Here is a 22,761-nt window from a genome sequence, read left to right on the forward strand (position 1 = left end):
TAGATGGCTGACATGTATGCTGGTGGCATAATTGTGAATAAGATACAGTGTTAGTGGAAAGGCATATAGAAAACATTGGGCTGGTAAATACCCTAATGTTAGTAGTTGCAAACAATTGTGGGTGCGTTGGAAGGGGGCACAAAGTAGTGTTAGGGATTTAAGGATCAAAATGATGACTGGGAATTAGCTCGGGGGAAGATGGGAAAAGAAGGAGCTCTTTACTTTCAAAAGAATGTGCTCTATTTGTTTTTATATCCTTGTTTTGATGTCTTGCTCTGATCAGGTTGTTGGTTTTAACTGTGGTGATTATTAATGCTTTCCAATCATTCAATCACATTTTCTGAATGCAGCTTCCCATCTATCTTCTTCATTAAGCATTTCTTCCTCTGGGTCAAAATTCAATGGAGAGATTCAGTTTCCTTGGCTTCTCAAGAATGATTTTTGTTTGTTTGTTATTGCAAAGGATATTAAGAACATAATGCCCATGTCATGGATTTCCCAAAGATAGATTTTTAATACTTCTTATATCTCTTAATTCTAGTTTTAGGATATCACATGATAGAGTTATATGAACTTGTACTTTTCCCTAAACTACTTCTCTTTCTCTGTGAACAGCTCTACTATCAGATGCTTTGGCAAAGGTAAACTGATTGAAAGTAGATTGGTAGAAATCCAGTAGGTTTCGCAGATGCTTTGCTTTGCTTAACCTCTAACACGCCACCCCGCATCTCCATATCTGTCCCCCTTTAAATTTTTATTATGTTGTGGCAAAGAACACTTAACATGAGATCTGTTCTCTTAGCAAATATCTAAGTGCATAATGTATTATTTTTGACTGTACATATAATGTACAGCAGATCTCTTGAGTTTATTCATTTTGCTTTACTTAAACTTTGTACCCATTGTTATTACCATCTTTTGATGGGCGTTTAAAAACTGCTTACTATCTCCCAGCTTCTGGATTTATTTTCTGACAGTATTATATGCCAAACATGTTCCAAAACATATATACGATCATTTTACTTTCTAACTGAACATCCTATAGTAGTCTCCTTTCACCTTCTGGATGCATGGTATGCAAAGATTCCTTTCTGCCTTTCCCAACTCATTATCTGACCCTGTCAGGTTGTAGAATACAGAAAGTTTCAATTACGCCATCCATTTATCAACAAAGCCTGAATTAATCACAGAAATTTCTTAATGAGTGGCCTTCATCAAACTAATGACCAGTTAAGAGAGTAGATCTTGTCAAGATCTTTAGGGCTTGTAGGGCTTTCCCACAGGCAATACAGTGAAATCTTACAGTCATGTGAACCAACCATACCTGTATCAGCAACTTTGTGAAAGTGTCCTCAACTGGAGGCAATGAACATGGCTTGGAGCCCTAGAGCACAGTCCTCCCAGCTGGAAGTTGTGTGGGGTGTCACAGTTACCTGTAGTCACTTGGGAGTTTAAAGAGTTTGCAGAGGCCAATTAGAAGAATATCTTATTGTACCAGCCAAAGAAAAATAGGTCCCGTAGTGTAAATAGTAGGCATCAAGTGATAGTTCAGTTTCTTTCTTTCAGACTTAAGCTTTCATATAATATATTAGCTTCAGTTTAGTTCAACAAATGACTATTGTTCGCCTGCCGTATTTCAGGCTACTTGAGAATATGGAGAAGGGTAAGGCATCCATTTCTTTTTCAGCAGAGTTCATAGTTAAGTTGGGGAAACCTAAAGGATAATTTTGAAATGATGTGATAAATTCAGTAGCAAACCTATATATAGGATGCTATGGTCATATTGCTGAGAAGACAGACATAAATAATGAAGACTTGTCTCTTAACCCTTTGTGGTTTAAAAATGAATGAAAGATAATTCAGGAAAGGAAGTGGACAAATACTCAAATTTTTGGTGTTGAAAAGACCTATTGTCATTCAAAACATGATTATAAAAAGACATCCTAATTAGATACATCTGATGAGATTTTAGAACTAGGTCTGAGAGTAAATGATTCAAGCTTAAGCAGGGAAAACACACACACACACACACACACACACACACACACACACACAACCAAATAAGTGAAACTGAGATGACTTCAGATTACGTATCAGCAACACTGGACTGGGAAGTGCAATGTTTTAAGGGAAATTGAATTTGGATTTATAATGATATTCACTGTCTAAAAGAGCAGAACATAAGATACAACAAAGAAGAGCAGCTAAGGATGATCTGAAAGAAGTAAAGAGAGTCAATAGTAATTCAGAGTGAATCCACTGGACCTCGATGCTTGAAGCACTTGCCTTTGAGTAAGAAGAGTTTAGGATTAGGTGAACTACAGCTAAGTTTTCCAATCACCCTGTTTGCTTCTCTAGTACCTAATAAGCAGAATATCATAATGGCTATTTTCTCAGCTTTAAAATTGTGGGACTTTTCTGTAGACACAGCTATAGAAATCTTATAGTTACAGAACAAAAATTAATAGTATAACTGACAGCTAAAGGATGAAGAAGTAAGAAGTAGGTACTCAAGTTTTCTAGATCAGCCAATAGATATAGCTTAGGGGTGATGGAGCAGGATGTAGAGGTTTAAATAAATTATTTAATAGTATAAATATTATGTTGACAGCAACAAATTATAAGTAACACACATTTTGGAGCTGTTTGGGGGGGGGAGGAGGTTTATGAGGAAACTTATAAATTGTTTTTTGAAGAAGATGGAGGAAGAAATAGAAAAGAGAAACTGAAAAGTGGTTATATTTATTTACTTTAAGCTTTACTGTGTATTTGACTCTTTTCCTTCAAGTGAAGATATTGCTTTAGGGAAAAAAAAAAGACAATGTGTGTAGCAAAGCAAGGGAAGAATCCTGAAATACTGCTGGTTGAGCATGTTAGGAATGATTCCATTTTCATCCTTAGGTATTGTTTTTTTCTCTGCAATTTTCTATGTATAGCACCTTTATGACCTCACAATCTGTAAAACAAATTTCATGTTTAAAAAAGTGGTGACACCTGGTATCAGACAATGTAACTCAAACAGGCGTGCAAGTTATACAGAAAGCTCCCATAGACTCTTCCCAAGTCCAGGGTGTTCCTGTATGTTGAGAAAACCGATGACCTAGATGCAGTGCAACTGTTGATTTTGGTTTTTCATCTTGTGACTTCTGACTCACGTCCTGTGCATCTCACAGATAATATGACAATTCCAAAAAATTAAGCTGTAAAGAAAAATGCCCTGTTACTACATAGAAAATCATTCGATAGAATTAAATGAGTCATTCAACCGTGTCACACAAATTTATAGCCATTATCTGTGGAGAAATAGAGTTAGCACTGACATTAAATGTACCATTTGATTCCTTTATTATGAATTTCATGTTCTGCTCAAATTCTTTAACCGCTACCATATGGTTTTCATTATGTTTGTTGCCATTTGTTATACCCGATAAGTTGAAAACTTTATTATATATCGATTTACTGTTGTGAATGCCTGAAAACCCTTGTGCTCTCAACACCATCATTGATCAGATATCAATTGTTTTTTACTCTCAGACCACAGAACATATTAAATTGATTCTGGATATATCTGGTACATGCTAAAGGGCCTGACCCCAATTTTTCTGTTAAAGGCCCTTTAGCTTCAGTTTTAAGAGCAATTTTGTTTCTTACAATATTGTAGTGCTCTTGACTAGGAATCTCACTTTGTCATTTATTTGGCTGGAAAGCAGGACTAAGACAGTGTTACAGATAATTTGTAGTGGTTTTGTGGCTGCTGTTATTGATTTAATCAATGTCAATAAAAAATGATTTAGAAACATCTTATTTGGAAGATGAGTTGTTGCACAGGTAGTTATAAATTAAAGTGATTTTAAAAAATATGCCAATTGAAAGGAATGAATGCTTGTGTCCCATCCTAGATTCTGTTATATGTGATTTTAATATGCCTTTATATTTGGAGATAAGCATCATCTAAAGAATGATAAAATGCAGCTGTATTTGCAAGATAATTTTCTGAAATATTCTATTTTTAAAATATGCTTTGAGAAACCCAATTACCTGATACTTAGGTGAAAATAAAATGCACTATTCTAAGCTCAGAAAATCTAATGTATAAATATTTAAAAATTTGATCATTGTGAGGTATAGAACATAAAGTTAACAATGTAAATAATATTAAATACCCTCTACAGCATGAATTTGGTGAATCTGTTAAGATTTTTCTAAGTATTAATTTCTAGTAAGTGACATTTTAGCCTATATCAGTAAAATAGGCAGAAATAAGCTTTTATACAAGCAAATATTTGTTTTTCATTCTATATTAAAATTAGGGACGATGAAAGAAAAGAAGAAAATGAGGGATGTTGAAAAGAATTTTGTCAGTCTCAATTCTGAAATCAGGCAGACTTGACTTTGAAACCAAGTTTTACCTATTGAATTTACTACCTTTTGAGAAACCCTACTTTCCTCATCTGACTTGAGAATTAAATGAGATGATGGGTATTTGAATACATGAATAGTTCCCGGTACCTAATATACAATAAAGGGGAAAAAATGTTGTCAAATATCTTATGGGATTGGTTTACACTATGAGTGTATAAGTATCTACCTTTCCTTAATTAACTGATTGATAGGTGGAAATAATCTGATATACCAAGAAAATAGTTTCAGTTTTCTTATTTAGAAATGAGAAGCCAGGAATTGCCACCTGTTACTCTGAAGCTAATAAATTTGATTCCTTTCAGCTATGTCTTTTTGTGGATTTCAGTTGCCTTTGGGCAGTGCTTCTCAAACTTGTAATATGAATGTGAGTCCCATGGAGATATTGCAAAAATCCAGATTCACAGTCACAAGATCTGGGCTAGGAAATTCTAAAAATTTAGTGGTAGCAATGCCAAAGCCATTGGACCATGGTGTGTGTGTGCGCGTGAGTAGTTGGAGTCGCAAGGTGATAGGTCATAGGTGCTACATAACACATCCTTCTGCTCTTTCCTACATGTGCTTGCCTAGCCCTCTGCACGTACAGCCTCAAAGCCATTTGTTTTTGGTATTACAATCTTTTAAATCTTATACTTCCTTCAATATGCTGTAAGCTCCATGTAAGTATGTCTTCTTTCACTCTTTGCTGTGTTCCCCCAATATCACAGTGTGTGGAACTTAGCAGTAAATGCTAATTTGCTAAATGTTGGTGAACTACAAGTTAAAAGTGATGTTCACGGCCGAATAAATAATAGGAGGCTGCAGATTGAAAGTATCTGCATAATGATTGTGTTATAAAATAGTTTTGCCGAATGAACTATTTCTCCACACCCGTAGACATAGTTTAATTTCCTCTTGCAGACATGTATGTGTATGGAGTGTGTCTAGTGGGCATGGTCAAAACTGCTGCTTGAAAAACATATTGTCTCACTCTGGTAATTAGAACATTTACAGGGCAGTAAATTTACTTTGGTCTTGATTCAAGAAGCTGCATTTGAGAGGAGTAATGGAAAACAAAGTCAAATGAGGGCTAGGTCACTACGTTTCTCTAGGGCCGAGATTCTGCTCCTAATAGGGCTTTGGGGAGGTATACTACTACTGTGTTGTATGCTGGAAATTTGCTAAGAAAGTAGATCGCAAGTATTCTCACCACACCAAAAAGGGAAAAAAAAAGTAACTTTGTAAGGTGATGGATGAGTGAATTAAATGGGTTGTCGTAATCGTTTTGCAATTTATTTATTTATTTTTTTTGCAATTTAAACCTCTATCAAACCATTATGTCGTACAGTTTCAATATATACCATTTTTCCTTGTCAATTATACCTCAGTGAGGCTGGGGAAGAAAGTAGTAGAAATAGCTGCAGGAGAAGCTGACTGCTGGAGTTGACCCAGACTTATTAGGCATTTTTGTGACGATGTAATATTAAAAATACAGGTGAACACTTTTTACTTTGCTGGCTCTATTGGTCTTTGATCTATTGGTCTGTAAATTTCACATAGGATTAAACTCAGTACATTTAGAGTGATATTACTTTTTAAGTCAACATGGGGTCATTTATGATCCTTTTAGGGTAATGATCCTTTTAGGGTCAGGTGAAGACAGCATTGCAACGTATAGGACATTTTATTTCAACATCATCATCTTTTTATAGGGACTTAGTGTATTCATTTTTGTTTTCTTCAGGTCCTCACTATGGCAGCCCATCAGAATGAGGCGAGGCTTCTCTCTATATACATCTTCAGTTTTTATAAAAATATGGTGCTGAGGAGTCAGATATGTAAATACGTGTTCATGCATGAATTGAGAACCATACAGCATGAGAAGCACAGTGTCTTAATTTCAGAGAGTGAATGGAATCCTGAGCATCAGAGGCCAGGATCAATCAGATGTTTTTCATATCATTACCCATTGTTCAGATGAAACCGATTCAGAACATAAAAGACTTAAAAAGTCATTATTCCTTTGTACCTGAAGAATAATGTGGAGAAAAAGATAAATATATTGAAATGATGGTTACCAATAAATATAGCTTCACAAGGGTTCCAGTACAAAAATTTTTGTTCTTACAGAAAACAGGGGAAGTGATATGTGACTGTTGAAGTCTATTGTATATTTTCTATCCTTTATATGAAATCCCTCAGTTACAATTCTAAAATCCAGATACTTGTCATAATTGTTCTCCCTCAAGCTTTAGCCATGCATTTAGAGAATTAACAAAATTTTTTTTAGAGCAGCTTTAGATTTGCAGGAATATTGAGCAGGAAGTACAAAGTTCCCATGTGCCCTCTTTTCCCTCATCCAGGTCTCAGTTTTCTTTGTTAATAATATCTTACATTAGTGACAACAGTTTGTAAATCAATTTGTTATAATTGATGAACCAATATTGACACATTATTATTAATGTAGAGGACTAAAATTTTTTGGTAAAGTTCTTTTTTTTAATTTCACAGCTTTATTGAAGGATAACTGGTACACGAAACACTGCCCAGAGGTCGAGAGTACAATTTAATAAACCTGACATATGTATACACCAGTGAAGCCAATACTCAACAGTTAAGATAATGATCACCCCACAATCTCCTCATATGCTCTACAACCCCTCCCGCCTACACCTCTCTGTTCCTCCTCTGCTTTCCTGTGCACCCACTCATCTGATTTGTCAGTATTTGTCAGATTAGTTTGCATTTTCTGAGATTTTATGTCAATGGAATCATACACTATGTGTACTCTTTTTGTCTGGTTTCTTCAAAAAATATTTTGGGATTCACCCATATTGTGTGCATCGATAGTTCATTCCTTCCTAAATGGAGTAGAGTTCCCCTTAAAGAGGAGAAAGTTTACATTTTAAGGTTAATGTCATCGAGGCGTTCATTTACCTGCAGGATGTATGGACAAATAAAACCATGAACTGTAAGTTCTAATGTGTTGTTATGTAGAGTACAGAAGTTGGCGATGGATATAAAATTTTGCTTTTTAGTCCTTCACAAGTTGTCTTTTAATTATCATTTTGTACGTGGGTATTAAAGTGTACATTCATTTTACGTGAAAATAGCATACACAGTATTCATGTGAGCTGTAACATTAGCCTATCAAGTCTACTTAACTCTCATTTTCCCAGTAGGTCCTTACAAGCACCAGTGAATTAATGGGGACTGGGATGGAGAACGCCAGTGCTGATTTGTGTCTCCGGGAGTGTTCTTCTCGTGAGAGCTTTCATATAAAGGGCTAATTATGCGTGGAGAGACATGACCGGAAAGACAGAAATTTCAAATTGTTCTAGGAGATTATATCAAACTCCTGTGTTGAACCTCTTCATTTTTTCTTGTTCTCACCATCTGGGGGGCATCTGGCCACATTTCTAACAGCAATTCACACTATGGAAACTGAGTCTGTGACTCTGGTCAGCGTCAGCCCTACACACTTGGCTACATCCAGTGCTTCTTAACTTTGGCCGCTTGGGATTAATCTTTGAATCAAGGAGTCTGGAACAGGAGAAAACATAATCAGCAATGTAAGGGTACTGTTACAGTAAAATCTCAAATATTGCAAATATTAACGTGGCATAGATAGTGATAGGAAAATGTAAAGAAACAAAACACAGATTTGAGTAGGTATTTCTTAAATTCCCTGCCATAACCATTATGAAACAAATTATAGTAGTTTGTAAATTTGCACATAAGATAAAATAGAAATATTCTTAAATTTTATGTTAAAATTTGCAATTTGTTCTTATTTGATAATTTCATTATAATGCAAAAGGTATATGTATATATATATATTTTTTCATATGAATCTATTAATAAAATTTTAAGAAAATTCTCCCCAAGAACTTTTGAGTTTGGGAAGTTTGGTTTTTGTTGTTGAAGGTATATGTATATATATATTTTTTCATATGAATCTTTTTTTTTAATTTTTTTTTAAATTTTTATTTATTTATGATAGTCACAGAGAGAGAGAGAGAGGCAGAGACACAGGCAGAGGGAGAAGCAGGCTCCATGCACCGGGAGCCCGACGTGGGATTCGATCCCAGGTCTCCAGGATCGCGCCCTGGGCCAAAGGCAGGCGCCAAACCGCTGCGCCACCCAGGGATCCCCATATGAATCTATTAATACAATTTTAAGAAAATTCTCCCCAAGAACTTTTGAGTTTGGGAAGTTTGGTTTTTGTTGTTGTTGTTGTTGTTATCATTTTTATTGATTCATTTCTCATCTCAGGTGCCTGAACAGAACGCGAGATTTAGGGAACTGATTGCATTTCACATATTAAAGATGAAGAAACCCCAGAAACTCAGAAGTTTTTACTATGACTTTTATTGCTTTTAGGTAGACGAGGAGTATGAAAGGTTAGATACCCTTAGTTAATCTTAGGGAATTAAATCTATCTGAGTAAAACCAATTGGAAAGAATTTTTTATCTCGAGCTATGGGCCTTTGTTCTGCAATAACTGCAGCCATTTAAAGTAAATTGTCCATTAAAGTACCACTCTGGCTTTTGACAAATTGCATCAAACTGTTTTCTTCCTCCAGGGAAACACAAACCTGAGAACGGTGGTTTTATTTTTTCTGCTTGACATATAGGTTGCCTGAACCAGAGGGCTAAAATGCTTTTAGGTGCTCTATAAGACAACCCAAAGAGGTTATATATGGTCCAGTAGAGCCAAGTGAAGACATTGAATACTATCAGCTTATCTTGTGTGATGACAAATAATTGGTCATGCTCATGTCATTCATCATTTTGAAAACCGTTCTCACTTTTTAATATAAGAACAATATAACAGACCTGACAAAGGCTATAAATCCTGTTTTGTTTTGTTTTGTTTGGCTAAAAATTAGTCAATGAACTATATGGGAATAATTCGATGACTGCCAAGGTACAAATTCGAAGCACTGATGTCGTTAGCAGCTACTCTCTTACTTTTCGATTGAGGAAAGTCCAAGTTGCTAATTCTAACTGAGTAAAAAAATAAATTTTGATGGAAATATTCTTTCAAAAGTTAAATTAGCTCTGGTTACAGATTCAGAGATAATTGTACAAACTGTGCTTTAGACAGTAATGGGATTAAACATTGTATTGGGTTTTTAACATAGATTACTTTCGCCGTGTGAAAACAAGAGCTGACTCACTGTTAGTAGTGGGAAAAGTAGTTATAACATTCTAGTTTCACTTTTTTTAAAAGTAAAAAATAAAAGTAAAGGGAAAAAATTGCCTGTGTTTCTAAAACAAAGCTCTTCAATTTAGCTTCGATGGTTGCTTCGATGGTTGTAGTCGTGTAATTCGTTAATTTAAAAAATTAGATTGTGAACGAAGTATTCTAATTCACACACATAAAAACACGGGCATTATGCTAAAATAATAAAAGGTGCTTATCTGATCTGCAGCATTTTGTGGAGTCTATAAAATTCATTATCTCATCCTGTATCAATAGCCTGGGAAGTTCTGAAAAGTTCTGAGAGTGTCCATTTCCTTGACTTTCACAACTTAGACGCTTTTGGAGATAGTAGGTCCGTTATTTTGTAGACTATCCCCTGAATTTGGGGGAGTCTAATGTTTCTTATCAATTAGTTTCTGGTTAGGTACATTGAGAAGGAATGTCATAGAAATCAGGCTGTATCCCAATCGGAGGGCACATGATTTTGATTTGTCCCATTACAGGTAGTGTTAACTTGATTGGGTATTTAAGGTCCTGTCTGCCAGGCCACTACCCTGTAAAGCTCTTCAGTTTTGTTTTGTGATGCAGAAGGACTTCTTGGAGAGAGACCCTGATACTGGGTCAACATTTCATTTTTTACTGTATTTTTGATTCATTCATTCATTCATTGGTTTAGTAAGTCACTTTGATGTCCACATCATCCCACATTTAGCAAAAGGAGCCTCTGCAGTCTGGCTTCTGTGTCCTTTGCCATGCCTGAATCACTCTTTCAGCCCTTCACTTCTGGCACGGTGAGATTTTCCAGGCCCGTTTTCGACTTTTCCTAAACCCAGTCAGCAATTTCTCCAAAGGTCCTCAAACTCTTTCAGTGATGATGTGTTGAGAAGCCAAGATCCAGAAGCCCTTCGCAGGGCGGTGCCCCCGAGTGCCGGAGTGCCAGCGACCCCGGGCCTGCTCAGTAGGCAGTGCTGCGGAGGGACGTGTGTGTGCACACGTGCACACACGTACATTCATATCTATCCAATGCTGTGCTTTTACACGTACGTCTGTATCTTTATTTCTTTGTCTTTCTGTCCTTGTCCCTGTCTCTCTGGCTCTGTATATATTAAATTCCATGAATTAACGTCAATACCTTCCATTCTGTTGCAACACTCAGGACTCCTCATTTCCTTCCTTTCTATATGCCTCTCTCTGGGTGAGGAACCGGACTCTCACCAGCTTTAATATCTCTACCTGTGCGGTCAATCCTTTTGTATGTATCCAGTCTCCTGTTGCCACCACTGCCCCCCTTACCCCCCGCATAGATGCCTGCCTTATCCTGCTCAGGCTCAGGTAAGTGGCACCAAGTCAGCCCTTTGCAAGGATGCTCCCTTAATGCCCCTGCACCAACAGCCGAGGTGGGGCCACCCCTCGTCCTCCACAGGGACATTGTCTCACACAAGTTGGCCTCTGGAATTCTGCAGTGTGCCCCAGTGGTTTCCTCTTACCCCTGGGACAACCCTATTTCCTCTTCTCTTCTGATGCACACACACCTCCCTGGACTTCCTCTATCTTTGTTTGACTTACGTTTCTCTTCTCTTCCTGCCTGCTCCCTAAACGTTCAGTTCCCTAGAGCTTATTTCTTGTTGCCTGCATGATGTCGATCAGTCTCATGGCTTTAAGGGTCTTTTCCATGTCAGTAACTCCCAAATCAGTATCTGTTGAGTTCAAGGCTGATGCATGTAACTACCTATTTGATACCTAAGCTTGGATCTCATGCATTCAAATATAAAATATATATTTTATATAAAATATAAAAATATATTCAAATATAAAATGTACAGATGAGAATAACACCGTTATTGTTGTCCAAGCCAGAATTTGGCAATAGTCTTTTTCTTACACACATGAATGCAATATATCAGCAGATTCAACTTTTCTTCAAGATGTTTCCTTGATCTGTTGATGTCTATTAATCTCCCTTGCGGCCACCTTTGTCTAAGCCATACTCCTGTCTTACATAGACAATTGTACTGGCCTATTTTTTCCTACTTTGGTTCTTGCTTCTGGAATCTAGAATCTACTTTTCTGTAACTTATGTTCTTTTGAAGGAGGTTGAATTATCTTTTAAGATTAAATCAGAGCATATCATCTCTCAACAGAAATCCTCTTGGCTTTCTATTGTACTTACAGTGACATGCAAACTTCTTGCTTTGTCTACAGTGCTCCCTCCATGGTCTGGCTATAGCTTGTCTCTGTCCTGCCATGTCCTACCACTTTTCCCTCCTGGTTTGCTAGGATCTACCTGTCATTCTTGTCCTATGACAGGCCACATTTTTTTCAACTCAAGCATTTGGATTTCCTCTCTAGTATGCACTTTCTCCAAATCTTCACTTAAGTGACTCCTTCTCACTTGGATCTTATGGGTAGACTGTCTTCTCAGACCGATGAAATAAACTGACCAACTTCTGAGAAAACTCTCAAGTCTTAGTGAGGTTCTGAGTTTAGCAAGGCACTTAACAATCATTTCTAAGAGGCTGAGAAAAGGGGGTTTGGAGTCAGAGAGATGGCTCATAGAATACAGCTGAGATTCCATGAATCATGAGAAGATTTAAGGGTGTTAAGAAAACCCATGGGAAGAAGGAAGTCAAGAGCCAGAAGATGGGAGAATTTCTGATGTGTTTGTAAGGTCTGGACTTTATGGCCTAGTCACAAGTACCCAATAGAATCATAAAACCATCTACACCATAAGAGGCACTGAGGTCAGAGAGCCAGGACTGATGCTGCTGAGCAGCCACCTTAGAGATTTCTGAAACCCCTGGAGGAGAACTCCTTTCTCAGGAGAAGGAAGATCTATAAACATCTCCTTGCAGAGATCCCTAGGTATTGCCTTGAAAGAAGGGATTGGTGGTGAGGGAAGTACTGAAAGACTCAATACTCTTAATGTCTCTTACTTAAAAGAGACAGAGGCAACTGAAAAAAATGTAACTGGAAGAGATGTAGTTTATGTCTATTTGGAAAGTTTAACAAATCTAAGCCTACCCCAGTTTCCTGGTGGAGTAAGGGTAAATGGGCCATATGAGAACGTGCATGTGTGTGTAGAGCACATGGAGATGTCACATGCAAATTATTTTTAACCACACAGTGATAAATAGTTGACAACAATAAGGAATTTATGTATATTTGTGTGCATGGATTTATAAACGGATTCAAGGATGAAAAATAGATTAATACTGCCCTGAAGGGAAGGGTATATATTTGAGCAACTGTTCTCATCTTTCATTGCTCATTTTATTTAACTGAAGGAACTTTAAAAGAACCAAGTCCACCCTCGAAACATTTGGATCAAGTTGGCCTGGCGTGTGGGCTGGGTATCATCATTTTTAAAAATATTTCCAGGCGCTTCTAATGTGCAGCCACGGTTGATGGATTGAGAACCAGTGTTTCAGACTAAGACAGTCTCTTTCTCTATATGCTTTCAGCCACACACTCCCATTTCCTATATGTTAACACCTCTTGATAAGAGGGAGAGTTGGCTAGGACCCCTAATCCCTGGCTCTACTTGACAGTTTGTGATTCAAAAAGTTTCAGAGGGGTATGGTATAGGTACAAAAAAAAGCTCCTAAAAATGAATTATTTTACACTAGTTACCTGGATTAGAAAATTGTATCAGCTTGAGGTCTCTTTTTCCCTCATCGGCTTCAGTGGATTCTGGAAGCAAATCAAGTAAGTGGCTTCCTTGGACTGTCTCTCCCTAGGGTCATACCAGCACCTTGACCTTTTAGATATTACTACCCTCATCTTGAGAGAAGGTGTGGAAAAATCAACTTTAGTGAGGTTGTTTCTTCCCAAAGGCTTAACACAGAGTTGACCTTCACTTTATTTTCTCTTCCTCTTCCTCGGGTTCTGTGAGCAGTCATTCTTATGGGCAAGAGCAGTCCGAAGTTCCCCAGTTTCATATGCTTGGGAGAATTGCCTGGTTCTTCTGATTTACGCAAACAAACAATAATAATAAAATAGCGGATCCTTTGGTTCCATCCCACCTCATCTAAGAAATACCACTGGTCAGCGTAGGATTAATGGGGCTCTGGAGAGCACTGTGGTAAAGCCTGCTAACCCAGCAGTCTTTTGAAATATGCCATGATATCCTCAGCAATGACATCTCCATAATGAGCTTCATGAGGGTATATATTGAGTCTAATGAACTTTTGTTGGCTCTGCTGTTTCTCACTTTGTTCCTTTTGCAGCTGCTAAAATGGGAAAGATTGGAATCAGCAAGTTTCTGACTGTGAGTAAGCTAAAAGAGGCTTTTGAATAATTTTTTCCGCCTGCTTAGCAAATTTCTCTTGTGACAGTTGGATGTTATTTGGGGTCCCACACTAGGAGGAAGAAACACAACAGCATTTCAGTCATTTTTGAGAATAAATATTCTCTGTGTATATATTTGTAGTTGTCATTTTTTTCTTGAGGTTTATGATTGATCCCTGGCATGTGCCCCCTTGTGTATTGCTCTGCTGAAAACAACCTAAAAGAATTTTCCAAGTTTTGTGGCACTTCTTTTTAGTTACAATCCTGCTTTTTTTTTTTCTTACCTGAATATCAGTCTCTAGAGAACCAGCATAACCAAAGAAGAGATACAAATACATACAAAACTATCTATGAGAAGATCAATTAGATTTGTGAAAGCACGTTTAGAGTAATTTTCTCCTGAAAAACATGTAATCAAATTTATTAATCATATCTCTGCTTACCGGTGTTAAATAAAAATTTAAAAGGTAGCAATCAATAAACAGAGATAAAAGCGTCTCAAGAATAAATGAAAGGAAGTAATAAAAAGACTCACTAAGCTGAAGTGCCTCCTATCAACAGCACCTGATAAAATATTAAAAGATTTGCCTTGTGTAATGTCTCTGGAGAGCCGCTTGCTGATGTACCAGACCATGATTGACAACTTTGAGACCTTGCTGGAAACCACAAAAGTATATCTATAATATTATGCTCAATTGCTTAGGTCTTTCTTCCTAAATGGGGCTGGAAATAACATATCAGTGGGAGATTGGTTTTTAAGAAATTGAGCGCTCTTCTCAGTTCTAGCCAAAATTTAATTTGCTTAGAATTAGGTATTATAGGATATCTAGAATGTGAAAAACAAAAATAAAACATATCCTTGTACCTGAAGACATATGAAACTGTTCTGGATGAGTCACGAATTAACTGGAGGAAATTTTATGGGTGGGGGTGGTTTCACTGTCGGAGTAAGCAATTAGTAATATTTACTGCCGTATTTCATGTGCCTGGTACTAAGCTAAGTGATTTATGTGCATTATTTTAATTAAGCCTCAGCTATATGAGGCGTAATATTTCCATTTTTTCTCGAGATGAATTGAGACTCGAAAAAGTTAAGGAACTTGCCCAAGGTCATAGTAAATAAGTGGCTTAACTTGTTTTTGAATCCAGATGGACCTATCTTGAAATCCTGTGATGAACTGAAATTGACCCTGAGGTTGGTGAAATCCTAGGCATCGGTTTGCAATTATGATACCTTAAGTCAAAAATATTGGATGGATGTGCACATACTAGAGGGATAGGAAAGAACCAAAAACGCAGGGCAGTGTTATTTTATTTCCCTGCTTAGTTTTAGGAAGTTGGTCTAAGAATGGGATAAATAAAATTGGTTGGTCTAAGAACAGGATAAAATTAGAAGCCTGAATAAATATGCGTCACTGTATACACACTGTGACTTCAGAGACCAAGCCACAGAGTTTGGGAGGGGAGCACTTGATGTTGGTTCAGGCATCACAGCACGGTTGGTTGTGCAGCGAGAACTGGTGTATCCTGTGGTGACTTAGGAGTGTCAGGGCGTTGAGTACACCTGGCTGGCAGGTGGGTATCCCTTCACACAGTGTAGGAGCAGTGAAGAGGGCAGAGTGCCTCCCTCCAGGGCCCTCCAGGAACGGACATCAAGCAGGACCTGGAACACAAAAACCTGAAAAGCGCTGCATTATACCTAAGCATTTGTGAGATGGTGTGGGGGAGGTTGGGAAACCTTTGTGGGGGCAGCTGGTTTCTATTTCAGAAGACAGTGATTAAAAAGCAATCAAATTCTTTTACTATAGACATGAACCTAATTTTGTGGACTTAGTAAATAATACCTGGGGCATTTAGAGTTCTCTATGATTATTTATACAACATAAAAATAAAAACCCTTAAATAATCACCGATGGAGCATTTGCTTCTATCTGCCTGCATCAGTAGCAACAGTTACCTAAAGCAGCATCACGTTGAAGTTTAACTGGGGAAAACTGTGGTTTATGGGAGAACTTCCAAAGCTATATTCTCAGCACTCCCATTAGCTCGATGATCTTAAATTGGCTTTGATAAGACGCTATGCTTTCCATCTTACCTTTAAAGATAAGGCATAATTGAACAAGTCCATCACAAGTGTTTTATGAGTGATAAGAGAGCCCTTCCTAAGCATAAGATTACATACAACAACAAAAGAAAACAAGAGAACATTGAGTCACCTAGTATTTTAGGAGAGGCAATATAATCCACAGGCAAAACTCAGGAACTAGGGGATTGAAAAGTAAAATCAGATCTAGCACCATTGATAGCATCTTGTGACTGATGCTGTGCCCCCAGATTCTCTCAATAGGAAGTATCTCGCATCACCGACGGGACATTTATACAGAAAAAAGTTATCCTGAATCGAGGCAAAAGCAAGATTTCATACAAAAACTTCAGAGAAAATAAAAAATAGAAGAACACAGCAAACAACATCCTGAGCAGTCATAGAAAGAATGGTTTGTGCTTCATATAGGTAATCCAGGTATTGGGATCCCTGAAATGGAGTTCACCCAGCTCTCCCAGGTCGAAACCTGAGTCAGCTGCTCTTAAGGGGAATACCTCACTGTGAAGAAAACCTAACAGACACCAACGACTGTCCTCCAACTCAGCTTTAAGTAGTTTGCCTTACCCCAGACAGCAGGACCTGCTGGCCTTACGGAGAAATCCCTAACTTCCTAGCCAGTTATGTCCTGTTTTGGTGTTGCAGCTTCTAAGACCCATCAAGCTTTCTGTTGCCCAAAATCTCTCAACAAGAGTCCTCCCCTACTCGTAAGGCCCTACACTCCTCCAGTCCTTGATGGTTTTTCAATGAAGAAAGGAATCAAAGTTGTTAATAAATTGTTTTATTTTTCCATCTGATACACTCTTTGAAAAGATAACAGCCTTGAAAAAAGGGTGTATGTATCTGTGTGTGTGCAGTGCTGGGACTTTATCAAATTAAAAAAAAAAAAAAGACGAGAATATAACGACAAATGCAATCAATGCTTGAAAGTTGATTTGATCCTATTTCATAAAAATAACTGAAGAAATTTGAGAGAAAATTAGAGAATTAGAGAATGGATTGAATTTATCAGATGTTGGTGGTTAAATAAGTATTTTTTTGGATAGGGTGTTTTACTATAACTTTTATAGGAGATAAATTATTTAGAGATATTTTGATATCTGAAATGTACTTTCAAATGAATGAGGAGAATAGCTGGAAAGATTTTAAAATACTGGAAAATGTTAATATTTTAAAGTCTATTTTGAAGCTATTTAGGAATTTTTTTTAGCTTTTCTGTATTTGACATTTTTCATAATGAAACTTAGGAGAAAAGGTAACTTTACTGAACTTAGCATTTGGTTTGGTCTTGGGTCTACCTAAATATTTGCAAAATGATATCTCCTACCACATGACTGTAAGCTGCTTCATTATGTGGGATATGCCCTGAGAAGAAAGATTATATTTTGGTTGTTTTTATGTCTACAGCCTCTAAAATTCCCTGGCATATAGTATTATGAGTAAATGAATGATTGATAACCTGTTGTAGTACCTATATCAACTGTTTTAATAAATTTAAAACATTACATAAAGCCAGGTTTTACTTGCCTCCATTCAGACTACAGCAATTGTAGATTTGGCTGTTTCTGTTTTTTAGGCTCTATTTGGATTTTCTTTATGTATTTTGAAGTTCTTTATTGGGCTCATGCATATTTAGAACTGTTTCATCTTCCTCTTGAATTGACCCCTTCATCATTATGAAATGCCCACCTTTATTCCTGGTAATATTCCCTGTTCTAAAACCTAATTTGTCTTGTATTACTATGTACACTTTTTTTTTTTTGGTGGGTTTTGCCATGATATCTTTTTCCATCCTTTTACTTTTAATGGGTCTTGATTTTTAAAGTAAAGTTCTTACACAATATAGTTGGATCTTGCTTTTTAAAAATCAACCCGAAGAATTTATGTCTCTTGAATATTCAGAGCATTTCTGTATGTTATCAGTATTTTGAGTAAATATTTAATTTTGAGTAAATATTTATATTTACTGTTATGCTATTTGTTTTCTATTTGTACTCTCTTTTCTGTATTTGTTTTTCTGTTTCTTCTGCTTTCTTTTGGATTAATGGAGCAATTTTGTGCCTACCATGTTATCTCCATTTTTGGCTTAGTGACTATATATCCTTGTTTTATTTCTGTAGTGGTTGCTGTTGGGTTTATTACGTACAACTTTATCATATCTAAGTTTACCTTTGAAAAGCTTCCACGACTTTATGAATGTGATATTCTTAGGCCGCATGTTTCCATTTCATTCCTCATTTGTAACCGATGCTGTTTTTGTTACACATTCTACTTGTACATATATTATAAACCCTACATAAGATTTTTAAAATTTTTGATGTACACACAAGTTTTCTTTGAAGAAATTAAAAGTGAAAATGTAATCATTTATATTTACCAACATGTTTACTGTGTCTTGTGATTTTCATTCTTTGCATAAAATCATAGATTCTGTCCGTAATCATTTTTATTCTTTCAAAGAATTTAGTAACATTTCTTGTGGTGTGACTCTGCTGGTGGAAAATTCTCTCAGCTTTTATTTTTTCTGTAAGTTTTTATTTTGCTATTTTTTTGAGAGTCTTTTTTTAAAAAGATTTTATTTATTTGACAGAGTGAGAGAGCACAAGCAGGGGGAGCAGCAGAGGGAGAGGGAGAAGCAGGCTCCCCACTGAGTAGGGAGCCTGATGTGGGCTCGATCCCAGGACCCTGAGACCATGACCTGAGCCAAAGGTAGATGCTTAACTGACTGAGTCACCCAGGTGCCCCTTGAGGGTCATTTTTTAAATGCGGATATAGAATTCTATGTTGACAAGTTTTTTTTTTTTTAATTCTGCATATAATGATGTAATTTCATGATTTCTGATTTGCATAGTTTCCAATTAGAAGTCTGTTAATTGTTACTTTTATTTTTCTTTGTATAGTATTTCTTTAAACAAGAAATATAGGAAATGAAAAACATCAGAATCCAGGGCACTGATGCTTCCCCCCCCCCCCCCTTTATTCATCATTGTTATTATGCCCTCAAGGTCAATAATCTTTCCTTTTCAGTGTTAATCTCATCCAGAGGCAATTTCATTTCAGATAATATATTTTTCATCTTTAGAATTTCCGTTTTTTCACTCCTATTTCTCTCCTTATCATGTTTATTTTATGTCTCTATCTTCTTGAGCATAAGGAATGTATTTAAAATAGCTTTTTTGAATGCCCTTGTCTGCTGGTGTAATCATCTCTGTAATTCCTGAGTCTGTTGCTATTGGCTGAGTTTTCCTCAGGTGATAAGTCACACTGTTCTGTTTTTGGACATGCATAGTAATTTTTTACCATATGTTGGATTTTGTGAGTTACTGTGTTCAATTTAGGGATTTTGTTGTCTTCCTTTAAAGAGTGTTTCTCTTTTCTTGGACAGGCATTTATGTTATTGTAGATTATTTTGATCCCTTCAAAGCCACGTCTTTAGTGTAGACTTACTGGAGGGATACATGAAACTTACTCCTAAGCCCTTGACCTTGTTAGGCCTTCATAAGTAGGTCAAACTGCAGTTTCTACTTCCTTAACTCAACTAGGCCACCAGAGTTTATTTGGGTTCCTCCTCCATGATTTCATGGGTTGGAAATTGCCTTTGGGTAGAATGCCGTGGTAAGCTTATGGTTATTCTAATTTATTTCTCTTGTCTCAGGAATCACAGCTCTGAATTGCCTCTTTTCCAGTCTCTGAAAACAGTTTTTAAATAATGTTCTAAATTTTCAGGTTTTAACAGAGGAGGTTTTACCTAGGTTATTACTCCTCTCTAGCATGGAACAGCAATTAGTAGATATTTTTTAAGGAAATGTATGTTAAGCAAAGGCCTATTACTAAACAAGGTAGGTCGTGTTTATGCCTGTGTGAAATATATTAATTTGAATCTCATGGAATTGAAGAGGATGTAATGGTAAATCCATTGTATTAAAATATTTCAATGACATGGAAGGACTTTAAGAAGTCATTTGACCTAGTTGTGTAAATAATTTACCTCGTGAAAATCATGAAGGTTAAGTTGACTAACAATTAGAAATGGCTTGATATATCACAGAAATCCATATGAGCATTTTATTAACATGATCAAAATAAATTTCTTATATGTTGCCTCTTTTTTATACATATGGTCTTTATATTGCTTGTGCCTTTTTAATCATTGTATATTGTCAAAAAACATGTGGTATGGTGCCCTGTCCACCAAGGTGTCAGATAAATGTCTCATTTATTGAATATGTCACTTGTATTCAACTTCCTGGAATTAAGTTCTTAGCTACTTTTCTTATTTAATTTTTAAATCTTGAGTTATTTGGTACAAATCATATATCAGTGTTCATTAAATCGTCTCTTTCTAACAGAGATCTGATATGGTAAAATAATTAACAAGTGTTATGCATTGTTGCAAGGAAAAGGGCACACCCTCTTCAGAAACTGTGCAAGTTTCAGTAACAGGTTCATTGACTGTCAATAAAAAAGGAATTAGCTTTGCAGATTTTGCAAAAGCAATTTATATAAAGACCCCAGGGCTCTTAGGAAACAGGAAAAAAAAAAAAAAAAGAGCAAATCTGCTGGAAGCAGGGTTGATGAACTTCTGATGCCTGTAATTTTTTAAAAGGAGAACACATCTACTGATAACTCATTTTGGAAAATAACATTTTTAACCAGTATTTCATATTTTCACTTCCTGTATTCAATTTTAAGTACTGGTTTTGGTTTACTTCAGTGGGATATTAGATGATAGAATTCCTTTTTATAATTTCAAATCATAGAATCTCTCCCTGGAAAGTCTATTTTTAAAAATATCTTTCTGCAACTTGCTTTTTTTTTTTTTTAATACATTTTTCTCACATGGACTATTTAGGTTCAAAAATTGAACAGAAAATACTCTGTTTTCAAATACCCACTGCTTCCATACATGCACGGCCTCTCCAACTATCACCATGCCATGCTCATGTGGTATATTTGTTACAACCAATGAATCTATATTGACACTTCAATATTACCCGAAGTCCCAGGTTTACATTAGGGTTTAGTCTTGCTGTTGTATATTCTATGGGCTTTGGCCAATGTATAATGATCTGTGTCCACTATTATTGTATTACACAAAATAGTGTCCCTTCCCCCCACATCTGTGCAGCACCTATTCATCCTCCCCACTCCGCTCCAGTGGTCCTGGGAATCAGTGATCTTTTTACTGCCTCCATCGTTTTTGCCTTTTTCAAAATGACCTGTAGTTGGAATCATACAGTATGTAGCCATTTCCTATTGGCTTCTCTTATTTATGCATAATATACATACAGAGTTCCTCCATGGCATTTCACAGCTAAGTAGCTCATTTCTTTCTACTGTTAAATGGCGGTATTGCATTGTCTGAATATCCCACAGTTTATTCATTCACCTATTGAAAGACATCCTGGTTGTTTCTGACTTTATGCAATTATAAATAAATCTGTAAACATCCACATGCAGGTGTTTATGTGAACATAACTTTCTAGCTCCTTTTCATAAATGCCAAAGAGCGCAATTACTAGATTGTACAGTAAGAGTATGTTTAGCTTTGTAAAAAAAAACTGCCAAAATGTCTTTCAAAGTAGCTGTTTCATTTTTCATTCTCACTATAAACTCTCACTATAAACTCTCTTTTTAAAAAAATGTAAACATAAGAAATATCCAGAGAACAGAAGTAATTTTATAGAATATGTAATCTTTTCATAGAGATTCCCCTTGGAGCTCCAGGTTCATGTGTTCAACATTTTCACTTGGATGTGTCATGTCTGCCTAGAACAACACAGCCAAAACAGAACTGTTGACACCCTCATGCTTCTACCACATAACCGGTCCTCAGCATGTTTCACTGTCTCAGGAAATGCAGGCATCCACCCAGATCCCCCCCTACCTTTTCTCACCATCCACATCCTGTTCTTCAGCAAATCCAGTCATCTCTTTAAAATATTTCTCATATTCATCTACTTTTATCTAATAACATACAGTATATTAAGTTTTATTATTCATTATGTTGACATTTTTTTTTAAATTAATAGGCAGATACTATGAAGGCAGAAATCTCACTTTTCCTGTTCTTGGTTTTTATCTCTGATACCTAATGCATAATGCCTGGAGCATGGTGGGCTTTCAATAAATATTTACTTATAAATGAAAATCACTGATCAATATAATAGATATTGTCGAATGCTCATGTAATATTCAGCAGACTTTCCTCAGTCCCCATTTCTTTCATACAAACTCTCATTATGTTCCGCTAACCCACACCTTTTCAAGGCCCTGCATTTCATGTAACCAATTAGCATAACCCCATTCCCTTTGCTAATAATGCACTTTTGAGTAGTTATGTGACATTTTTCTGGACAGTTAAGATGTGAGGTGATGTGCTCATTGGCTTTGAAGAATTATTTCCTTACTTTCAGTAAGAAACATATCTTATTCCCTACATGTCGTCCTATCTTCATGGGACCCTTGGGTCCGTGGAAACTGTTCTGTGGCCGTTGAGGGAAACTAGCAGAGAAAACACTCTGAGAATGGCTGAGGGAAACCATAGAACGTGGGTACTTGAATGTTGAAATAACAAAACTTGAGTTGGTATATTTTGTTATGTAGAGCATTATATGTTCTTCATTGTTGTCCAGTTGAGTTAGAAATCTATTTATTTGCTACCCAAACCATCGCAGTAAATACACTCATGCTAAAAAATGCATTCAAGGGGTACCTGGGGGGTTAAGTGACTGACTCTTGGTTTTGGCTCAGGTTGTGATTTCAG

Source organism: Canis aureus, chromosome 34 (genome assembly GCF_053574225.1).
Source record: "Canis aureus isolate CA01 chromosome 34, VMU_Caureus_v.1.0, whole genome shotgun sequence".
NCBI lineage: Eukaryota > Metazoa > Chordata > Mammalia > Carnivora > Canidae > Canis > Canis aureus.